This window comes from Canis lupus, chromosome 2 (genome assembly GCF_011100685.1).
Source record: "Canis lupus familiaris isolate Mischka breed German Shepherd chromosome 2, alternate assembly UU_Cfam_GSD_1.0, whole genome shotgun sequence".
NCBI classification, from domain to species: domain Eukaryota; kingdom Metazoa; phylum Chordata; class Mammalia; order Carnivora; family Canidae; genus Canis; species Canis lupus.
The window spans coordinates 70,307,427-70,313,997 of NC_049223.1; the positions used below are offsets into that span (position 1 = coordinate 70,307,427).

General features: G+C 61.1%; 1 long non-coding RNA gene across 4 annotated transcripts; it reads left to right on the forward strand.

Annotated features, from left to right (window-relative positions):
- Nucleotides 1–221: 221 nt before the first annotated feature.
- LOC119870371 lies at nt 222–6,093 on the forward strand. Of its 4 annotated transcripts, none has more exons than XR_005355910.1 (5): nt 222–305; nt 387–547; nt 660–816; nt 2,886–3,178; nt 5,621–6,093. It is a non-coding gene; the product is annotated as an uncharacterized LOC119870371 (long non-coding RNA). The 4 variants fall into 4 exon arrangements; XR_005355911.1 differs by lacking the exon at nt 660–816 and adding an exon at nt 1,074–1,164; XR_005355908.1 differs by lacking the exon at nt 660–816 and having other exon boundaries at nt 5,621–6,092.
- Nucleotides 6,094–6,571: the final 478 nt, after the last annotated feature.

Genomic DNA, 6,571 nt, shown 5'->3' on the forward strand with positions numbered 1-6,571 from the left:
CCTGTTTCTTGTATATAGAATGGACACAGAAACACCTGCCTGCTGTAAAGATTGAGTGGTTGGATGGAAGCTTCTGGAATAGATGGGCACATAGTTGAGTAGTTGCTAAGCAATGGGAGTTCTGGTCATTGTGAGGAAAGCCACTTTTCCAAAGTTCCAAAGGCGAGACATGGATGCTGCTCTCCTAATCCTAAGTCCAGAGGAGAAAACTGGGCTAATATATGTATATGTATATGGGGTTATCCGCAGCGGGCTTCCAGAGGCTCCCCAGCTAAAGATGAAAGGAGACAACTTCCCTGCCCAAGGTAACCTTTAACATGATACAGCCCAATGAGGTGATTGGTGGTTACCTAGTGGTCCACTAGGACAGGAAGTTTCCTTTTCAGCCTGTCTTGGTGTCCTCCCAACCTGATACATGACATGAAGCCCATCCCCAGGTCCTGGACCCAGGGAACCAGGCAAGATTTGATGCCAGCAGGGAAGAGGGGACCCCTCCACCACCCGGATATGGGAAAGTTGCTCCAGCTGCCAGGCCAGGCCATTCTGGGTAATGGATGGCGTCTCCTTAATGCTCTCTGGGAGACGGGCCCCTCTTTAATCTGCTGCAGTGTCATTAAGAGAGAAAACGTTTTCTCCATGGGGCTCCTGATGGTCTTTAGAAACTGCAAGTTAAACACCAACCAGGAAGGGCTGCTCCGGCCTTAACCCTCCCCTTCCCGGCACAGGCCCAGGCCTCAGGCCAATGGGGCCGCAGATCTCCGGCCTGGACTCTCAGGAGCCCTGGGGTCGGGTTTGCGGGCTCTTCTCAGCCTGGAGGTGAGTGGGTGGGCGTGAGGGCAGAGGGAGGCCAAAGGGAGAAGAGGATTCCTTGAGCCTCTCCACTCCGGTGTTTGTAGACAGAGAACTCGCCCCCAGGCTGGCCAGAGAGCAGAGCATTGGGGGACCCACACTGGGGACTGGGTGACTGTGGGCCACTCCCTTAACCTCTCTGTGCTGGGTTCCTACGGGGGGCGGGGCGGGGGGCTGTGGGCCTCCCAGCTCCACGCTTCTAGGGTCTGTTTCACGGCAAGTAGAGCCTGGTGGTCTTCTCCAAGAGGACTGACGTGTCCGTGTCCCCCGGGTCCCTGCACAGAAGCCCGCCCCCCACTGGAGCACATGTGACAGGTGGGGAGGCCAGCCCTGGGGACAGAGGAGAGCAGGTGACCTGGGTGGGCTGACAGAGGGGAGGAGCCCCCGTTGCCCAGCACCCCTGGGAGCCCAGCACTGTGCTGAGACTCCCCCCACCACACACATACACACACACACACACACACACACACACACACTCCCCAGGGCCAAGCTCACAACACAAGACAGACAGGTCTCACCTTGACCCCTCACCTCCCACCTCCCTGCTTTTGCACCAGCAGTCTCCCCTCCTCGCATGCCTTCCCCTCCTCTATCCAAATCCCCCACAGCCCAAGGCCTGCCTCCTCCAGGAAGTCTTCCAGCCAAACCCTCCTGGCTCCACCCAGCTGGCCCTCTGGTTGTTTCACTGCCCAACACAGTTTTAGATTTTGCGCCGCGAGGCCCAGACCCACGCATGAGCTCATCTCATTCTCTCTCCGGGTTAATCGATATTTATGGGGTGCTGGCTCGGAGCCAGGCACTGCAGGAGCTCCAGAGGGGATGAGAATAAACACCCACCGAGCACCTGCAGATGCCCCCCGGGCCCGGTCAGCCCACGTGGGGTCCGGGCAGGCTCCTCGCCCTGTTGGGAGGATGAGGATCTGGGGCCCAGAGACGGGAGAGGTGGCTCAGGTCCCACAGTGAGTCAGTGGCTGGGACTCCAAGTCCCACCCCCGCCCGTTACCCACCCCTCCCCCCCAGAACTCCCTATCCCCCTGGGCTCTGGCAGGACTGCTCCTTTAGCCTGGGGCTGTCTGGTCACACGAGGGGGCTCAGTGGCCACAGCTCCACAGAGCAGGGGGCAGGACAGGGGCAGCAAGGCCTGGCCCTTGGTGACACGTGGGGCCCTTAGGTGACCCCTCAGGGACGCCAGGCCACCCTCAGTGGCCCACTCACCACCTCTTTCCTCCCCGCCTGGCCCCGGCTGTGCTCCCACCCGGACTCCCACCCCCTCCACCCCGCGCTCCCCAGACCGTCCCCAGGGCCCGGCTTTCCCTGAAGAGCCCCAGGGTGTGAGTTAGTCCACGTCCCTCTGGTTGCAGCCGCTCTTCTCCGGCGGCCCCTGCCCGCCCGACCCTCAGAGGCTGCTCGGGGAACAGAGGGCGCTGCTGGTGCGGGCCATGGGCGGGCGAGGCCGGGTGACAAGTCCCACCCCTTGGAGCTGGGAGCCACGTGTCCCCAGTGAGACGAGGCTGCACGGTGGCCGCGCGGGGGGACACGAGGCCCTCCTGCCTCCGACCCTGGCCGTGCGGCGCTCCCGGGGCGCTGACGGAGGCCTCACCTGACACGGGGGTGACCTGTGGACGCTGCTGGCTGCCCCCCAAACCTCACGGTCACAGTCGGCCTGGAGGGGAGCAGGAGAGGCTGAGACAGACAGGAAAGCGCACCCCGAGCTTCGACAGCCCGGGGAGCCCCCAGATCCACCAGAGCTCTCCCTGCTGGGGGCGGGAAACGGCCCGGGGAAGGCGCCAGGGGTCACACGGCCAGTTGGCGCCCAGGACTCCGCGCGGGCTCCGAGGGTCGGCGTCCCCGTGCCACGGTGTCAGGGCGAGTCTCCGGCTGCCAAGCTGTCGGTGACCGGTGACCGTCGCTGCAGGTGCGCCCCGACCCTCCATCCGAGCTGGCGCCCCTCCCGGGGACGCTCGGGTCCTCAGCGGGCGCCGGCGGGGACACGGGGGAGAGGGCGGGAAGGCCACTCTTCTTGATTTGGTTTTCAGATCAAGGAACAAAAATTGTATTTACGCTCCTGGCAAGCAGCTGATTTTCCTGATCGCCCACCCGGCTGCACACGGCTCCACAGCGTCGGGTGGGGAGCGACTCCTTGTCCCTGAGACTGTGAACCGCAGAGAGAGGCCGTCTGGGGCCGGGAACCCCCTGCCCCCCACAAGCCCTCCTGGCCTCCCTCCGGCCTCCTGTCCCTGCTTCTCTCCCGTCACTTGCTCTTCCCGGCACCGGGTCTCCAGTGTCTTTGCCTGCCCTGTCCCCACCGACTCCTGGCGTGCCCCCCGGGGTGAGTCCTGCCTGTGCCCAGGGCCCCTCCCCGCGCCCCTTCTCTCTGCAGGAGCCGAGCTGGGGCCTTCCCCCCACATTCCCAAGGGCGATGCTCACTGTGAGTGAAGAGGAGGGAGGAGACAGGCGGGACTCGCTCAGGTCACCTGCCCTGGACGCTGGGGGCTGGCGGGCAGGGGACCCACAGTCGGCCTGGGCGCCCACAGAGGGCGGCCTGCGGGGTCAGGTGGGGGCTGCCGGCGGGGAGAACGGGGTGAGGGCAGTTCGAGGGCAGCCGGGCCCTCGGTGCTGGGGTGCAGGGGGCTGAAGGCCCGGCCGCCCCGTCCTCCTGGGGCCCAGGCTGGACACCTCCACCCACACGGGCCTGCGGCAGAGCTGCCCTGGCCCCAGACACTGCTCCTTCCCGGGGTCCGGCCCCAGCTCAGCACCTCCTCCCTTCCCTTGCTCCCTGCACCCCCACCCAGGAGCCTCTCCCCGACCTCTGTCCCTTGTCCCCACAGTCCCCACCCAGTCTAGAGCATCATCTTGTCTCCTCGGACACAGCACATCCACCTGGTGTCCTGCCCCCCCCTTCCAGCACCCAGTCCACAGCTCACGTGAACATGCCAGGCCCCCTCTCATGCGCCTTCCGTGGCTCCCCTGCTCTGAGGATGAAAATCCTCCAGTTCACGTGGTCATGTGAACTGCCGGGCCCCCGTGGGCCTGCCTCCTGGCCGCCCCCAGCCGTCTCTCCCTACTCCTTGCCACACTCTGACCCCGCGGCCCCAGCTACATGCAGGTCTCCTCCCTCCTGGAGCAGACCTTCCAGGCCTTCCCCGCCTGACACCCGCCTCCTGCACAGCTTGGCTCAGCGGGCAGCACCACAGCTGGATGCCCAGAGCAGCCACTGTGCTCCAGGCTATGGACGGTGTATGATTATCTCATTTAATACTCCATCTACCCCGGGGAATATTATTATCCCCATTTTACAGAAGAGAACATTGAGGTTCGCAGACGTGAAGCTCCTGGCCGAGGTCACTAGGCTGGGAAGTGGTGGAGCTGGGATTAGAGCTCAGGTTATTTGTGTGATGTTAACCCTCCCCGCCCCACCCACCCCTCCCAGGTTTGGGGCCCCTCCTGCACACTCCTGTGTGTCCCCTGTACAAGCATCCGCCCGACTGTTTCTCCAACCCCCGCATTGGGCCTGGGCTGTGAGCTCCCCACGGCCACCCTGGGTCACTCCTGCCTCTGATCCCCAGGCCCTGCACAGGGCCAGGCCTGTGGAAGGCGCATGGCCAGCATCAGCGGATTAAGGCAGTGGCAGCCCTGTGACTCCCCAGCCCCTCCCACTCCTATCCCTCAGCCCCGCCTGCTGCCAATATCCTCATCTGCAAGGCCTTTAAACCAAATAGATTTTTACAGTTCATTTGAGTTCATTGCAGCTGCCCTTTCTGGAAACGTCTTTCACAAATTTCCTGCAGAGAGGTGGCCTGCTGGCAGCTCTCCCTCCCCAGACCTCACTCCATCCTAATGCCCCAGACCCCTAGGAGGAAGCAGAGGGTCACAGGAGGACTGCCTAGAGAATGTGGTCACATCAGGCCCTGGAATCCAACAGGTCTGGAGGTTGGGAACCTTGTGGCCTCATGGGGTCTCTGAGGCAGAGAGCACTCTCTTGTCCCTGAGCACAGCGGGAGCCCTGGGATAAGTGTGGTCAAGTCCCACTCACCTCTGGAGCCTCCCCTCCCATCAGCATCCCCAGCCCAGGCCCTTGGGATCCTTGAAGGCCCCCCCCATACCCAGTCCTTCTACCGGAATTCCTTTCCTCCACCTGTCACTGTCTAAGTCCAACTCACCCTTGAAGCCTCTGCTCCATAGCATCTCCTCCAGGAAGCCTTCCCTGACCCTCAGGCGAGGCTAGGAGCCCCTCCTCGGGATTCTCACAACCTCTGGGCTTACTCTGCTCTTAGCACTTCCCCACTGGGTAGTGATGGCTGGCCTGGCTGTTGTCCTGCTCCCCACTCCCCTACTTTTTAGCCTGGGGGCTCCTCAGGAGCAGGGGGATGGCCTGAGACAGCCCAGAGCCCAGAGTGGAGGCTCCCACAGGAGGCATTGGGTGCAAGATCACGGCTGCACCTTCCCTAGCAGTGTGGCAGTGGGTCAGGATCCAGGGAGGTGGAGGACCCCGAGTCTGACATGAGCCTCCTGGATGACCTGTTACTCATCTCTCTTTCTAATTATATGTCCTAAATCACTAGCTTTTGTGCCACAAAATAGATGGTGGAGGGGAGAACAATTCCAGGAAACCTAAACTCTGGCGGAGGAATTCAGAGACTTGGGAGGGACTGGCGCCTGGCGCTCTGCCCCAACTCATCCCAGGCATCTTAATGGAACTAGGTCACCCTCAGAGCCCATCAGACACAGTCCAAATAACTTCAGCAAACTGTCCTTCTTCCTCCCCTTGCAGAGGCCACTTAGCGGTACAGACAAGCTCACTGCCCGAGCCCTGGGTCAGCCCTGACCTGCAGCAGCAGAGGATGATGGCTCCAGCCCCACCCCTGGGACTCCTCACCGATTCCTGAACCATAAGCTTCATCTGCTGGGCCAGACATCTTGTATTTGCTATCACCGCTCTCCCCCGCCCCCCAACCCAGCCCTCCCTGCATTCAGCAGGTGCTCACTGAGCTCCTGCCCTGCATCTGACAATGCTCCGGCATCTGGGATACAGCAGAAAACAAAGCAGACAAAGTCGCTGCCTTCTTGCTGCTGATATTTCCTCGAAAGAGACAGACGAGAGGCACCTGGGTGGCTCAGTTAGTTAAGCATCTGCCTTTGTCTCAGGTTATGATCCCAGGGTCCTGGGATTGAACCCCTCATAGGGCACCCTGCTCAGCAAGGAGCTGGCTTCTCCCTCTCTCTCTGCTACTCCCCTGGCTTATTCTCTCTCTCTGTGTGTGTCAAATAAATACATAAAATCTTTTTTAAAAAAACATTTTTTAAAAAAAAATAAAGAGGCAAACAACAATAGTGGGGGTCGGGGGAACAAGGAAAGTTGGAGTTTGATTGGTACTGGGAGTGAGCGATGCATCTTGTGTCCTGAGAGCTGCAAGCACACAGGTGATGTGAGGGGACAATGGAGGACATTAGAGCGCGTCCTGCAGGACCCTGTACCCTGTGCTAAGACCTCCAGGGCCTTACCTAGCAGGTCCCTTGCCTGTCTCATCTCTCCACATTGACCGTAGCTCCCTGGGGACAGGGGACTTGTTTTCTCTTCTTCTAAATCCAGGGATGAGGAGATTTGCTTAGGAGAAAAGGCCAATAGAGATGTAGCCTCACAACAGGACTGCTGGTCCAGGGCTCAGCTGGGACAGCTCAGAGAGAAAGGGGTGCCCTTTGATGTCAGGTTGGAATGTGGGGT